This window comes from Limulus polyphemus, unplaced genomic scaffold (genome assembly GCF_000517525.1).
Source record: "Limulus polyphemus unplaced genomic scaffold, Limulus_polyphemus-2.1.2 Scaffold396, whole genome shotgun sequence".
NCBI lineage: Eukaryota > Metazoa > Arthropoda > Merostomata > Xiphosura > Limulidae > Limulus > Limulus polyphemus.
The window spans coordinates 628,726-646,615 of NW_013666006.1; positions in this window are offsets into that span (position 1 = coordinate 628,726).

The window sequence follows — 17,890 nt, forward strand, 5'->3', positions numbered from 1 at the left end:
AAACAAGTTTGACTGAACTCCATTTATAACAACCCTCTGCTTTCATCCATCCAGCCACTCTTCTATACAACTAGCTAAATTATCTCCCACACCTACAGAGATAATTTTTACAAACCTTTTATGTGGCACCTTGTGAAATGCTTTATGTAAATCCAGATACTCAAAATATAAACCCTTATTCTCATCTACATAAGCAGTAACCTCTTCAAAGAATGTCAAAAAATAGATTTGTAAGATAAGAGTTTCCCTTAAAGAGACCATGTTGACAATCCAATAAAAGTCTAAACTTCATTAAATGACTTTGCAAAGCATCTTTTGCTTTTTTTGTTTTTAGATTTTCCAAAACTGATGTAAAACTAGTAGGCCTATAATTATTGGGACAAAATTTATCACCTTTTATGAGAAGAGGAATAACATTAGTCAACTTTCAATTTCTTAGCACCTGCCCTTTATTCACGGGCTTACAGAAAATAGTACCAAGTGGCTCAGGTGTACAATTCTTAAAATCTATCAAAACCCTGTGGAAATATTATCTAGACAAGGAGCCTTATTGTTCTTTAAACTTCTCATAATTTTCTTAACAAGCTCAGAATTAATGTATTCATCTTGTTCGATCATGTTATAATCTATTAACTGTTCAAGATGAGGAACATTGCTTAAATTTTCATTAGTAAAAACTGAAGAAAAAGCAAAATTTAATAATCCAGCCGTCTCATAATCATCAGATATAAGCCTTTCCTTATCATCCCTCAAAGGTCTTACACCATCCTAACATTTTTTCGCACTATTTCATTACACGTTTAGAAGAAACACGTCTATTGTATATTTTCTATTCACATTGGCACCATTTTGAAAGTTAAACTTGCAAATGGCTGTTCTTATTAGTGTTAGCTTTACTTCACATAATTCAGTTACTAATAAGCAAATAATTACAACACAATAAGACAAGCAATATTTCACAACACTTCATCTCTGTCTGTGTTCCTTAGAACTGGTGCCAACATTAAGACAAGCAATATTTCACAACACTTCATCTCCGTCTGTGTTCCTTTAGAACTGGTGCCAACAATAAGACGAGCAATATTTCACAACACTTCATCTCCGTCTGTGTTCCTTAGAACTGGTGCCAACAATAAGACGATCCTTTAGAACTGGTGCCAACATTAAGACAAGCAATATTTCACAACACTTCATCTCCGTCTGTGTTCCTTTAGAACTGGTGCCAACAATAAGACGAGCAATATTTCACAACACTCCATCTCCGTCTGTTTTCCTTTAGAACTGGTGCCAATGGAATTAAATGAAATTAAAATACCGTCAATCATATAAGTAGAGAAACCCACTAAGGTAATCTTAAAACTGAATCAAAGTTAGGCGATAAAAGAAAGTCAACGTTCTTTCCGTTTCAAATAATGGAAATGTATTGATATTTCGTTATGTTTGTTATTATTTTATCATGTCTGACCTATTTGATTCTCTAGGACTGCTTTCGTGTATTTAGTGTGGTTATTATGTAATTTAACTTTTATGGTCATGCGTTTTGTATGTTAAACGGTACATTTTTTATGATTATATGTTTGATTGTATTATAATTATATGCAAATGAACCAGTCAAGTGACAAACACAACTGATATGAAGCTGTGGGGGAACAACTTATGTCACAACTGCATTTTGACATTATTTCGCATTTCCCTTCCACTTTAATGGCATTGGAAAACAAAGAAATATGGATCAACTTCGGGTCCAGGCCCATCCACAAAGAAAACTGACTTACGTAGTCGTATAGGTTATTAGTTATTAAAATATTTTAAAGTCAAAAGTACATGTTATGATTAAATAGTGCTTTGTAGTAAAGTGTTTAAATCAAAACAATATAATGGAAATTTAATTATTTGAAAGTCAGTAATTGTAGATTTTAAGCAAGGTCTGCGCCCGTCGTGCCATCTGTTGACAAAATGAAAATATATCTTTTGTTCGCTGCAATTTATCATTATATTTGAATATTTAGAAGACATCTTTAAGCATCTAAAAATATGCTTTTTCGCTTATTTAAGATTTTAATGATGATATAATTTTTTCGCTGAAAATCTTGTTAATTACCATCCATGGAAAAAATACAGAAAATAAATCATATTAAGTATGCAGCATTTTAAGTTTGTGTGTGTTTTCTTATAGCAAAGCCACAGCGGGCTATCTGCTGTGTCCACCAAGGGAAATCGAACCCTTGATTCTTAGCGTTGTAAATCCGAAGACTTACCGCTGTCCCTCTGAGGGATAGTATTTTAAATTCCACTTCATATCTCGCTCACTGCTATTCCTTTCTTTGGGGGGATGGCTTATTCTGTACAAATTAAACATAGCAGTAAAATGTATGATATGCATAGTATAAGAAAATCACCTAAATGTAATTCACGTCCAAGAGAAAATCTTAAAACAAAGTTTTTTTTTCCTTATGAATCTACTGTTTTTGTAATTCATAAAGTTACGATCCGTTTTAGAAATACAGTGATTATCAAACGTTTAACTGTTTAAATATCCAACAATTTAAACAACTCCTTTCACCAAAATGTATTTTTTTCCATAGTTGTTTGTCCAAGGCAATAGATGGCGGTATATATCGATCCAGTCTTCGTTATATTTAACTTGAATACTTTCTGTGATACTTTAGAATGTAATTTGGCGATACGATATTTTTTATCTCACTCAGAGGACCATGTATTCCAATAAACTCATGAAAGGTCAAAATAATCGACTTTAAGTCTGAGAAAATCGTTTGAATGCTTTTCCCAGATATTCTTGTTAGCAGAAACATAAGAAGTTCTTTAACCTATTAACAAGAAAACCTTCTATTTACCTTTGAATATTCGACAGTTTCATTCCCTCTGTTTTAACTTACTGCATCAGCTTGTTGGATCATATTGAAACTAAGTTTGTATAAGACGATGACTATATCAAGACTAATGAAGACTTTTGGGTCATATCAGAGTACAATTGTAGTGATCCCATAGTTCCTACATTACTTATGTCAACGATTATGCTACCTATACATACTCACAAAAGGTAGACTTCTAACTTACATAATACCTTGTATAACTCGCTTTACCACCATTGAAATAAATGTCCTCACTCCAAAAGGAGTTGGATTACATGTTTGTGAGAAAGAAGAATACTTTTTTAGCATAAAAATGAAGTATGCCAAAGTGCACACATATTCAGCAGGTTCTAGCAATATAACATCCATAATTTGCCTTGACGAGCCAAGAACCCTGACATAAATTCAATAGAACTGTTCTGGTATGTTATGGAACCTGGGGGAATTACTATATTTACTATGCTTGGAGCTATTACACTATAAGGGTACAATGATTGATCATAGCATTTTACAGCAGATTTCTGGTTATATTAATGATAAAGATAGGCTCATTTCATATAAAAATGACACCCCAGCAGCGAAATACGGCTTTCATAGCTCTTCTTGTGTCGTATTATTATAGTGATAATTGAAAATACTATACATTTCACCCTTTCATACCTAATAAAGAACATATGCTTAGTTGAATGTACTTAGGTTATTTCTTTCAAAATGTTTATGCATTATTCTGCATGTAGTGTTTGACATCCTTATAATATGAATACACAAAGATAAAAAATTCACTCTATCTTTTTAGCTTAGTTTACGTATCACAAAGACAATACTATAAGACTTGTACTTTCTTGGCCCTGTTTTCGTGTCAAGAATTTTCCATATATAATAATATTAAAAATCATTCATGACTCTGTGTTCTGTTCCTGGTAGACTAAATGACAACCAGTTAAAACCCACACAAAACATTTTTCACAATTTTACGTCGCTTTCAATACTTAAGACACCTTGAGACCCGACACGTTCAGATCTATAATAAGCAGTTTATGATTTGTTACCTGTCTGTGAAATCCTACAGCATGAAAGTGTTTGTGCACAGTAGATGAGCTTATATTCTATCCTGAATGCTCATACTCGTGAAGGTCATGAATGATCAAGCATTATCTGATGTATGGTTTCACTTCAGAATGTGTTTGACCAGCATAAAAAATAGAAACAACTAATTTTTGTATCGCCCAACTAATATTCACAAAAAAGTAGAAATTGTTTTTATGAACAGTGAGTGTGTCTACCAAAAGGATTGATCATTGCTTGGAAATATCACTGTATGCTTATAATGAGTCTTTGATGTTAATCAATGATAAGCAGTCCCGTTCTTCCAAAAGGGCATATCCAACTTATGGACTGGACAGGAAACTTTAGAAGGAGCGCCAGGCGTGTTAAATTGGTTTCATGTTTCGAAATCGAGTGTATCACAATTCGAGCATGGTGTAGGTGGACATTCTTATCAATAAGAGCGAAGTTCTCTCTAATGGTAGTAACAGACACTTTTACATAAACCTCCAGGATTTACATATCTGCAACATACAGTTGACAAAGAACCATCCCAAAATGCACGAAGGTCAGTCTTACCATTTATACTGATAAATTATAATTAATGTTAGACGCACACACATATCTCTTCCTATAGATTATGCCAACTTATGTTTTATTAGCTTCATATTTTCAAGACAAATAGATAGGTACTTAATAAATCAATATTTGTTATAATATTTAATCTGAAATTTTATTTTCTTAGTATGATAAGGGCATATAATTAAGTTGTCTTCTGAAAGTAATAATGAAAAATATTTTTCTTCTCAAAGAGGTTATACTAGCTTAATTAATATATAACAGTAATATTATTTTGTTTTTATACCACACGTATTTTTGTGGGGAAATAATATAAAGAAAAATTACTACTTATCAGTGAGTTCAGTTCAAACATATATTATTCCATATTTCATAATGGTTGCTAGATGGAAGCACAAAATATTCGTATATAACAACATTTTGGGGCATTTCATTGCACAAACATCATTTCACTAAAAATAAATAAATCAATAAACAATTATTTAACTTAATAGTAAAGCTATCAAGCAGTTGAAGTCTACGCAATTGACATATCTGTGTACATGTGATTGATGTATGAGTTTAATAAAACCAGGTGCTTAATTATCAAAACAATACATTATATAGCCGAGTGATCGTGTTCGAGTACGACGGACTTGATTACTTATATTTCAGACTTGTAATTGTTTTCATTATAATCTTTCTAGTGTTTATAGTTTTTCGCATATTAGTGTTTACTTGGAGCTACATTAAGTGAACCGTTATTGCTTCTGGGGTGATGGGAATGAGTACCACCCCAACCTACTTAGAACAGCCTCAGTTGGTCAGGTTTACAGTGGAACTAGACTCTTTGCCTTCTGCTGTTATTCCCTCTTTGTGTGCTGTCCTTAATGGAGATGTTGTGCACTTTGGTACTGGATGGTACATGGGGACGCTGTCTTCGACTGCTGTGGCCCAGATGTTGTTGGGTTATGGAAACTTTTTACACACTAATGTCTTTGTTCCTGTGGAACCAGCTGGAATGAATACCAAGTGGATGACCATCTGTTTTGTTGGTTTGGAAATTTCTCATGAGGTTATTACTACAACTCTTAATCCTTATGATCGCATCTTATTGATTGAGCATGGTACAAACAAAAGAACGACATGGAAAGAATTGAGTAATAATCGTCTGAAGATTGATATGCGAAGCCTGGTGCCTAATTTGTGAGGATTGGTAATTATACAACCATGGTCAACTATACTGGTATGCACCATCTTTGTCATTGATGTGGCCATGAAGACCATCTGTCCCATTTCTGTGATGCTGTTAAATGTTTGGTGTGTCTGAATTTTGGCCACAGTGAGGATGTCTGTACATTGACTTGTGATGTCTGTGTTGAGGGTTACCATATCTCTTCTTGTCCCTAAAAGGGCTCCAACTATGCGAGTAAAGTAGCGGGTTTGCTGGCATTTCAACTAGTCGTTTCTGATTTGTCTAATCGTGCCCATGTTCCCCCATTGAAGTGCCCATGAATGAATTGACTTTCTTTGATCAAGGTGATGCATCGTTGACTATGTTTGGTATTGCTCTTGCATCCCAAGTCTTGCAATTTCCACTACTTGAGCCTGCTAGTGACGATGTGTGACTCATCCCCTATCTCGAGCGACACAGATGTCTTTCCACTTTCTATTGTGTCTCTACTCTCCCCATCTGAGGATTCAGTGTCAGCTGCTACTGATTATCCAGTGGAACTGTTTCATTTATCAACTATTTCTCGTCTACCTAACTCATTTTGCTGTACTTCTGACCCTCTTTCTGTTGCAGTTAGTCTCCAATTGCTTGAAGAGGGTGAGGGGCTGATGGAACATGCCCAATTGGATTGTCCTGACTGTTCATCAGTATGTTCTGCGTCAACTGATTCGTCCCATGTTGTCAACATATCGCCCCTGCTGGGGTTCCCAGTTGGAAGTCTCACCTACCTGTTGCCATACCTCATCCTCAGTTATTTGCCTTAAGTGTTCCTTGCCAGTTGAATTACTCTTCTCAAGCTGTTAGAGACCCTCTAATAGTTGTTGTGATTATCGATGTGCCTATGATTCATGTGAGTAGCATGAATTGCGTTTTCTCAACATTTGTCACTATGAAGAAACAGTGTTTTCGAGGGGTATATACTTTCTAATTTTCATATTGGGGCTCTCCAATTTAACTCTCAGCATTCAGGGCCTCCGTACTTTGCCAAACAATGGTATGTTGTTTCTCGTTTTAATCAGCTTAATGATGATGTTATCTTTTTTTGCAGGAGACACATTTTTTCTAAGAAGTCTGAACATTTGTTTTGTTTATTAACATATTTCATGTTCCTGCCTTTTGGTCGTTTAGGATATTCCATGCCTGTGGGTTGGGGATCCTGTTTCACTCTAACTATCATGGTTGTATTCTCACTTCTCATAGTGATGCTGAGGGTAAGGTCATTACTATTGATGTTATCACCTATGGCCATAAAGTTAATTTGGTTAATATTTATGTTCCTGTTAAACAGGCACATCAGTGGAGGTTCTTCCATCTTTGGATCGGTATGTGATTACTCAAGCTGATATCATGTTGGGTGGAGACTTCGTCTGTGTACTTGACCCACTTGTTGACAAAATTGGTGATAATCATGCAATGAGTGTTAAAAGGTCACAGCCTCTCAGTGCCTTACTCTAGGATTTTGATTTTCGTGATGTTTGTCGTCTTTTGTATGATTCTGCATTTGTTGTTATTTGGACTGGTCATGGTGTTTCTTGTTGCCCTGACGATTTTACGTCACATAAGAATTGTCACAGTTTCTTTCATATGCAGCTGTTTATCCTGTTGAACGTGCCATTAATTATGTTTTTGATCATCGTGCCATTCTTTTTACTTTTCAGAATTTCTCCCCTATTACTCGAGACCCTGTTATGTGGAGGCTTAATGTTTCCCTATTACGTGACAGTGTGGTGCTGGAGAAGTTGATTGCTTTTATCGAAGACTGGTGTTCTACTCTAATTATTACTGACATTTGGTGGATTGGTTTGAAAGATGCTTGTGCTACTCTGTTGTGGCAAGCTGTCGTTCTACAGTCACAACTAACTGTTTGCTCCTGCGGCATAAACAAGCTTATTTGGCAGCATTACTCTGGGTTGACCCAGATGATCCTTGGATCAAACTGGACATAGAACAAGTTAAAAGTGATATTGATACTGATTATCACAAAATATTCCAGGCTGTCACTATCCACCATGTTATGGAATCTTTGGAGCCTGAAAATTATTATCGGGCTCATCTATGTAAGTCGAAGCAATTTGCTAGGTGTTGCCATATTTAACAATCAGTGGCGGACAGTGGACGGTTAACCACTGATATTAATGCTATTTCAAATTTCTGTTATGTTTATTTTCGTAATGTGTACTCTCCTACATCGATGGATAGTGGGTTGTGGGATGAAATTACCCAGTTTTTGCAAACATTGGACCAAGCTTTCTTTTTCTGTGGAGGAATGTTGGACTGGTATTGAGTCACTGCCTCTTGGAAAGTGTCCTGGGCCTGATGGCCTCTTGGTAGAATTATATCATTATGTGTGGCCTTATATTGGCCTTCATTTTGTTCAAGTCTTCAACGACTGCTTGACCCAAGGTTTTCTGCCACCTGATACACCAGAGTGTTTGGTTTCTTGAAAAGGATCCACTTTGAGCTGATTTTCTGTCCTCTTGGAGACTCATATCTCTCCCTAATGTTGATTACAAGATTATTTCGAGGGTGTCATGTCTGAGTATGGGTGCTGTTATGTCCCAACTTGTTCTCTGCACTCAAACATGTGGTGTCCAAGGTAGAAGTATTCAGCAAAACCTTGTTGTAATATGTGATTTGTTTTATTATATTGATTACAAAAATATTCCGGATATTTTTGTTTCTTTGGATCAAAGTAAGGGTTTGGTCGTGTTTACCATGATTTGTTAGGGTATATTTTGTGGAGGTATGGATTTTCACCTGTTTTTCTTAATTATCTCCAGTCCTTGTACACATCAGCTTCACGCAAGTTGTTGGTGAATGGGTGTTTGACACCCTCTTTCCATGTTCTTCAAGGTGTGCGACAGGGGTGCCCAATTTCTCCTCTTTTGTACACGTTAATGATCGAGTGTTTGTTGTCGTACATTTATCATTCTTCCTTAATTCATGGCATCCCATTGCCTGAGGGTGGTAGTGTTTCTGTTAAGTATATCTGTCACGCTGATGATGTCAATCTTTTCTTGTCCAATCAATCCTCTCTTGTTGTGGTTGATAAATGTTTCCCAGGACAGTGGGACACAGTTTTATCTTGGAAAAACTCGGGCTAGATCTTTGGGAAAATGGGCTTCATCCTCTGACAAACCTTTTGGTTTACCATTGACGGACTCTGGTTTTCAGTACTTTGGAGTTATGTACCTTTCAACTCCTGATGTTATTTGGGATGAAGTCTTTGGTCGTATCTGTTCTATTGTTCAAGATTTTTGTTTTAGCCCAGCCAATGTTATTCTTCGGGCAAATATTATTCGTCAGTGGATCTTGCCTCTCATGTGGTATGTAGGTGCTGTTTTTCCCTTGGGGGATGTTTGTGCTCGGGTAATTGATGACATTGTCTTTTCTTTTTTTGTGGGAAGGGGAAACAGAAATGGTTTTTCGACTTTCTTTACATTTGCCAATTCGTCGTGGGGGTCGGGGATTCCCTGTATTAGGATTAAGTGTCTCACGTTATTGATTATTTAAACAGTGAAATGTTTTTCCAGAGAGGACCATCCCTGTTCTATCTTATCGTGCTATTTGTTGTGGGTGGGACTCAGGATTTTTGGTTACTCTCTTTCGTTGTTGCCTCCCACGTGTTCGTGGTATTCTCAGTTTGTCACAGTTGTCCATCGTTATCAGAGGGAGGTTTATGATTTTGATATTTTGTCTGCTCAGTCTTGTTCACTACCGTCTTATCATTGAACAGCATTACCCTCATCTACCTTGGGATTCCATTCGTGCTCGGGTCGCGTTCCATCACTTGGAGCTGCATCTGTAGGACATCTGTTGGCGCATTTTCTACAATGTTCTACCAGTTTGGGAGCATCTCTACCTTTGGTATATCAGTACCACTGAGTCATATCCAATCTGTCATGCCACGATTAAATCCGTAATACATCTTTTGGTGTTGTGTCATCTCTCTGTCCAGGCATGTATATTCTTGTCACATGTGTTACACATTCCTTTTATTTCATCTAAAATTGTTCTTTACCATGTTCCCTTGTCTTTTTCTGGCAACACAGACTTTTTTGTGAAAAAGCGAACACAGCTAATAATAACAATATTCTTATAGAAAGAAAAATTAGCTAGCATTTAAATTTCTTTTGAGACCCGAATAGTTTAAATAAAATTTCCTTCGATTCTACTCATTGTATATGATGTATGTACCATTATAGAAATGTGTCTCTAAAGTTAAGTAATTAATGAAATGTCCGAGGTAAGCATATTATCAGATAATGGGATATTTTGGATTTAAGACCTAAGAAAGAAACAGATTCATAAAGCAAATTTTAAGGAATATTTATGTTATAATTTTTGTCTTCAAGTATCAATAATGAGCTATTTTCACAGTTCTAGACTTAATAATTTTGAATAAAACATTTTCTATTTAAAGTCCATTTCTTTTCTTGAGAAGCACAGTAAAATCGACACTGGCTGGAATTTTCACAACAAATCGTGGCTTAAACATTGGGAGTTTTTATGAAACAAGTTTTATCATCGAAAGTGTACATCAATAACATCTTTCTAGTCCAATAATATGAATACAATTTTTTTTACGAAATTTGTCAAAACTTCCTTTGCAATTTTGATGAAAAAATATTTTTTTGTAAATATAAGAAAAAGCTATTATTTTAAAGGAAATTTAATTGTGAAACCTTCAATTGATTGTCTTTATTTCTTAGAAAAACTCAAGGACGAAACCTTAATACTTTAGTGAAGAGTAATATATCGCTTCCAAATTGACAAAAACAAATATCTGTTCTCCATAGTAAAAACCACAGTAAAAGATAGACTCCGTTTGCAAAGAAGCCGTAATAACCTTTTAGATTTAATAATTTGGAATAAAAAAACTTTCTGTTTGAAGTCCCTTTCTTTTCTTGAGAAGCACAGTAAAATCGAAACTAGTTGGAATTTTTATAAAAATTCTTTGCTTAAATGATAAGAGTTTTGATGAAAGAAGTTCCATTATCAAAAGCGTACATCAAGGACATCTTTCTAGTCCAATAATATAAATGCAAAATGTTTCTCAAAATTTCTCAAAACTTCCAAGTGTATAGCCTTTGTAATTTTTAAGAAAAAATATTTTTTTTTGTAAAAATTAAAAAGTTATTATTTTAAAGGAAATTTAACTGTGAAACCTCCGACTGTCTTTATTTCTTAGAAAAACTCAAGGACGAAACCTTAAGACTTTAGTGAAAAGTATTATACCGCTTCCAAATTGACAAAAACAAATATTTGTTCTTCATAGCAAAAACACAGTAAAAGATGGACTACGTTTGCAGAGAAGCGGTAATCACCTTCTCGATTTAATAATTTTGAATAAAAAATTACTGTTTAAAATCCTTTTCATTTTTGAGAAGCACAGTAAAATCGAAACTAGCTGGAATTTTTATAAAAATTCTTTGCTTAAATGATAGGAGTTTTGATGAAAGAAGTTCCATTATCAAAAGCGTACATCAAGGACATCTTTTTAGTCCAATAATATAAATGCAAAATTTTTCTCGAAATTTGTCAAAACTTCCAAGGGTATAGCCTTTGCAATTTTGATGAACAAATATTTTTTCTAAAAATAAAAAAGTTATTATTTTAAATTAAATTTAATTGTGAAACCTTCGATTGTCTTTATTTCTTAGAAAAACTCAAGGACGAAACCTTAAGACTTTAGTGAATATATCGCTTCCAAATAGAAAAAAGCAACACAGTAAAAGATGGACTACGTTTGCAAAGAAGCCGTAATAACCTTTTACAATTAACAATTTTGATATAAATATGCTCTTTTTAATGTAATTGTATTAACTTTTTTCTTTTTGAGAAGCGCAGTAAAATCGAAGATAATAAGAATTTTCAAATAAAATCATGACTTAAACATTGGGAGTTTTTATGAAAAGTGTTCCATTATCAAAAACGTACATCAAGGGCATCTTTTTAGTTCAATAATATGAAAACAAATTTTTTCACGGAATGTTTGAAAACCAGCAATCCACCAAACTTTGTAATCTAGATAAATAAATATTTTTTGGAAAAATGAAAAAAAAAATAGTGCGTATTTTAAAGGACAATTTTCTGTGAAATCCACGATTCTTTTTATATCTTCAAAAAAAGTCAAGAATGAAATCTTAAGACTTTAATGAAATATATTACGTCCCTTCGAAACCGAAAAAGGCAAATCTCACTTATCCTTCATTGGCGTGACGACAAAGACTAGGATTTACATTTAGAAGATGAAATTGGACCTGTGACAAGCGTTGCAGGCGTTGAAACACGACTGTGCTTTCCAAGAGTTAGAATACGACCGAATTTTCAGTTCTAGGGATTGGACAAGACTGATAGAATAACACGATTACAGATGGCTCACGCTTTTCACAAAAATAGCACAGGTACAAAATCGATGAAAGAAGTAGCTGCCTTCAAAGGTCTGTGGAGCTCAACGAGGTGAAACCGGTGTGCTTTACTTTTCTATATGCATATAGGGACTAAAGGTAGACGTACATCAAAGGATTAATGCTGCCAGCATCAATCGCGCAAGATATTTTGAAGAAAATATAAAGCTACAACCCTAGAAAATTCTTTACCTGATCGGTCACTAATAAAAACCTGAACCTAAATCAGAGATATTGGGTACATTGATTTACGCACAAATAAAATAGAAATTATAAGAATGTGAAGCTTCGTATATAAAGATTTCCCCAACATACATCAACCACTAACGATTACACGTTCGTATTTAATTTTTGTTGTTGTTGTTAGCAAGTATTTGGTAACACAAAAGCATGATTAATAAAATCAAGTTAAAGAAATAATTGAGGAATATTGAGATATTATTTAAAATCATAAGGTGATTTTCGGTGAAAACACAATTAGTCAAAGAAAAATATAATAATTGTTTATTTCCTAAACTTTCGTACCCCGGTTGGACAGCGGTAAATCTGTGGATTTACAACGCTAAAATACGAAGTTCAGTTCCTTGCGGTGGAGAAAGCAGATAGCCCAACGTGGCTTTAATCTAAAACAAACAAAACTTTTTTTTTACTAGAGTGAAGAAATGTATACAACAATCTTTATTGTGTAGTAGACGTTAACTGAAAAAAAAAGAGCAGAAACAGAAAAAATTGGCTATTCGTATGTTTCTTGCATCATCTTTTTAGCTCAGTTGTTTTGTTTTATTTCAGTAACTAGATGTATAGGTTTATTTAAGGATGGTCATGTTTAGATTCTAGAATAGTTTGTCGTAGAGAGCTTTTCATATGTTCATAATTTTAGATGAGTAATAGTAAGTAATAGCAAGTTACTACTTTTCTTAAAGTTCTGTACGAACCAATTGTGATGGATGATGTTAATGGTTAGTGGCCCATATTTTGAGAAGCTCTTTTAAGTTAGCTACCTTACGAAAACGAAAATGTGACATAGGTAATGCAAAATAAGAGTGATTATGTCGTGGATAAGTGGTGGTAAGGTCTTTCTCAGACTTTCATTGTCAAAATAATAGTCCATGAGCAGTTAAGGTTTCAGCAAACAGTGATTATTCTTTATTGATTCGTCAGTTAGTCCGCTTGTTTACACTGTGTTATTTCCAGTACATTTAAGTAAATTAAAGACATAACAACATATAGACTGATATATTATATATATTTTTGTTTTTGACATTTATGCATTCAGATAATTTTCCATAATTTGTTACGTATACTTACAACTGCTTTAAGCTTCTTTATTTGTTTTGTAAGTTCTGCTACTAACACCTGAACCATATAAATATTGTTTAATTCTCAATAGTTTCTAGTTCTTCGTCTAGTGGTTACATAATGACAACAGCTGCAATATTTTATTTATGAGTTATCAAAACATTATTATTGGGAATGCCCGTTCTTATGATGTATCACATTTCATTTTCATTTATTAAAAATATGTATTGTTAAAAACTCTTGATTAATGAAGGACGTTTTTTTTTTCAACCCTATACTAAAGTTAAGCTTTCTGGGTAAAAAAGTAATACTGTGCTCTGGTATTAAAAACTAATAATTCTATTCATAGTACACAACTACTAAAATGATGAACAACAGAAACTTGAAACCGATCTCTGGGTTTATCTTTTGGACTTGAATATTAATTTACAAAAGTGATTTACACCCCTGGAATAAGAGGTTCGTTTTCCCTCGGTGGACACGGCAGATAGCCCAAAGTGACTTTGTTATAAGAAACACACACACTCAAAAAATCAATAATATTTCAAAAGATCTTTCTAAACAATGGCTCATAAAATCCTTTGATGTTTACTCTTTCACAAAAAATGCTTTTAGAAACTTTGATTTATTTTCAATTTTTATTTATTACATTCTTGGAATTGCATATTTTGCAATAGATATAACAACATTGAGAATAGATATAAGTACGTCAAATAACTGTTCAAAAATCACTGTCCCTGAAATAGAGAGAGAAACTAGACGGAACTTATATAATTGATGTCAGAAGAAAATCTCCACAGCCTTTGAAGGAACTGAGAGATATGTCATAGTATCATTTTACTGTTTATTATGTATTCGATCAAGAATAACCTCATTCTTGATCATTATCTGAATGTTTGTAGAAATTTATTGCAAAAAAGCTTCTGTGTTATTGAAATATTAGAAAGTGGAGTGCGATTCCTAAGGAATATTAATATATATATGTAATTCACTAAGAAAGACTGTTTTAAAAACACAGTTGATGTTAACCGAACAATCTACGTGTTCTCCTCAACTCAGGGAATTGATGACTAAAGTTCTTCGCTGTTATCTACTCCTCACGTCTTGCTTCAACTTCACTAATTCAAGCTCCTCATCTCTTTTCCATTTTTAATGCCATCGAACCAAGTGAGCTCTTCCTGCCTACCATTCTTATTCATTCGATTTTTCCCATCAGCATCTCTGGGGTTATAATTGGATCTGAGGAAAAGATGGCAAAGTAGCTCATCTTTCGTTTCAAATCTATATCCAGCTGTCGTCTTTTTTTTTGTCTTTGTATTTACTAGCCTTAATCATTAGTTTTGTGTCTGATTTCCATCATTACTGTGTAACACTACATTTCAAATGATCCCAATTGTTGCTTTGTTTCAGCAGAGAACGTCTTTACAGTAGGACTAACCATCGGTATTATTTCAGTGGTTCCTTTTTCAATTCTAGTTTGAGATCTCTCCTGAACAACTTGATGAAATTGAAGAATATTGACATTACTATTTCTATTCTTTTTATCTCTTTTCTATCTCTAATAATATCCATCCTTAAAATAAGTAAACATTTCTACTTTTTTCACTCTTTACGTTCTAGATATCCTGGAAGTTTCTTTAGATCGGGCAATTGCCACTCTCTTAGTTTTGTTGATATCTCAGATTCACCCACAAGTGGTATATCATCAGTGTTCCTATTATTGCAGATTCTGTTACTGATAGCCTTGAGGTCCTATGTGCCAATAATTAACCACTCTACATTCATTGTAATGTCAGTGACGTACGCCTCTATGAAACGCACACCAAAAGGTTAGTTCACTATTTGCTCAAACTGCTACTTCCTGACCCCAGTATAAATTATTTGGGATCGTGATATCTGTTTAATTTGCCCAAGTCTTATTTAGGATCTTCATTTACTACCAAAGGTTAACACTTTCAAAAGCTTTTATCGAAGTCTGTAAGGCATACATGAAGATCTATTTTCTATGGCCATTTCACCTAACATCTGGTATCGTATATGGTCTTCTGAGAAATAATTCTCAAGCTGAAGTTTAATGGTTTGTGGATTACTTCTAGCGATATTTTTGAGGTGTGACTGATCAAGGTTTTGGCCACATTCAATAACCTTAGGGATCGACACAAAAATAGAGCTTTTAAGACCTGTTGGCACTGATACCTCCTCTATAAATTAACTTATAAGTTGTAATTACATATTCTATTCCTAAGTTGTACATTTATTTTAAAGGTTTTCATGAATCACCTCTATCCCGCGAGCTTTTCCGTCTATTAAACTGATAATATCCTCCTGAACCCCCTTTCCAAATTTGTTGTATTGTTCTTAATTGGTTATATCACTTCTAGGAGTGTTACTTCTTACCTAGCATCCTTATACGATTCCCTCACATACTCAATTTCAAAAATATCTGGTCTTCCTTATTTTGATGACTCCACTGCTTAACAGGTAGGTTCCATATTCAATTGTTTATCCTTCTGTATATTTCACGTGTGTTATGTATTGTCTCGTGTTTTTTAATTTCTGAAAGTTTCTTATTTACATACTTATCCTTTGCTTGCCTACATAAGCACTTGATTTTCAAATCCACTTCCCGACTTTTCATTCTTCCACTTGTAAGTTGTCTTCTTTCATCCAACTTTTTTAGAAACTCATCATTTATCCAGATATCGTTTTTTACCTCTTTTTCTTTCCTTCTTCCTTTATAGCTCTCTAAAATTAACACACTGGGCTTTAACAGTCTTCCTTGCGAGCTTTTCTTTTATTGGCTCCGTGTGTGTGACCAGTATAACTCAAAACGTTTTTATCTGATTTTGATCAATCTGGTAGAAGGGCTGAGTGTTCTCCAAAAACCATTCGATGATTTTTTTTAGCTCTAAGGTCGAGATAACACTGAATTTCAGCCTCATAACTCGAAGCGTTTACATCTGATCATGCTCAAATTTTGTGCAAATATTTAGTGTCACCCAAGGAACAATGGTTTAAGTATTGGTGAATGTAGCTCAAAGGTTTTCGTTACTTTCGTTATAATGGTAATAAATTTGAATTGTGAAACATGATCAAAATTGGAACAAAAAGGATCTTTGAAGATATATCTACATATTTGAAGATGAGGAATTGTTTCGCATATATATATTAGACTGGTTAGTGTAAAAGTAAAAGAAAATATTGTAGGGTTGCACTCCCTGAATATCCTTCTAGTTAATATTTCTATTTGGTTTTTAGTCTCTACTACAAAGTCTGGCTATGTCCAATTTTGCCCTGTGTCTGGCCTCTTGTTCAGCTTCTTCGGTTTTAATCTTATTTTTCAAATCACTGGATTAATAGCAGAGCCACGGTCTGCTCTGGGATACGTTATAACCTGTTGTAATAGTTTCTCAAACGTTCTTTAGTAGGATGTAGTCTTTTTGATTCCTCACTGCTCTTTCACCATCTTATGGATGTTTCGAAGTATGCAGAGGTCTAGGAGGATACGCAAATTAAGTGTTGCTTATCACCAAGCCTTTCTCTCTACAGAACTACGTATTCCTATCTTCACCTACGTTTTTATTTGTCACCAATCGTCAACATCATATATTCTTTTGATATTACTGGATACATGCTTCATTGATATGTTTGTAAAAACTTTCTATTCCCTTTTCTTCTCCAGATGTAGATAAATAAACCTAGATTATAGCTAAATCAAAAGGTTTTGTTCAAACTTGACTAACAGTACTATGTTTGAGATAGGCCAGAATCCTTTCACACAGTTACACAATTCCTCTTTCTCTACTAGAATACATAAATACACAAGATTCACTCGTCAACGTCCCTGAGCCAGTCCATGTAATTTCACTTGGTCCTAGGATATCACATTTCAATCCTTTCATCTCCTTGTATAAGTTGCTCAAACTTCCAGTTCTATATAGAATCCTCACGTTCCACATTCTTAACTTCATATTTATCTTTTCCTTGACAGAAGCTTCCCCATTGTTGCTTTTGTGGATTCCAAAATCGGAACTGAGGGGTCCCAGAGGAGTGGGCTTTACCCGCAGCTCGTTATCACAAAATCCACTTCTTGCAGAGATACTAGAATTCTTCCTGGTAGCATGCTTTACGACAGATTGCCCAAGAGTCCCAAAACCTACCAAAAATATCTTGAATAAAACAACATAAAACTCCAGAATTAAAAATCTTCTTTAATAGCTGACCTTTCAGCTTCTAGCCTTCATCAGAGCTTAAAACATAGAAATGTAAAAATACTTAATTAAGAATCCCTATTAATGATGTAATTGATTATACTGATGGTGAAATAAAATTTATTGAAATATATTTGTGTGTGTAAAAATTCGTAAGTGCTAGTTTTTTATAAGCGTAATGAATCGAAATCTTTATTAGATTTTTCTTAAGCAGCATTGATATATAACTTAAGAAAAAAAGACATGTACATGTTTTTATGG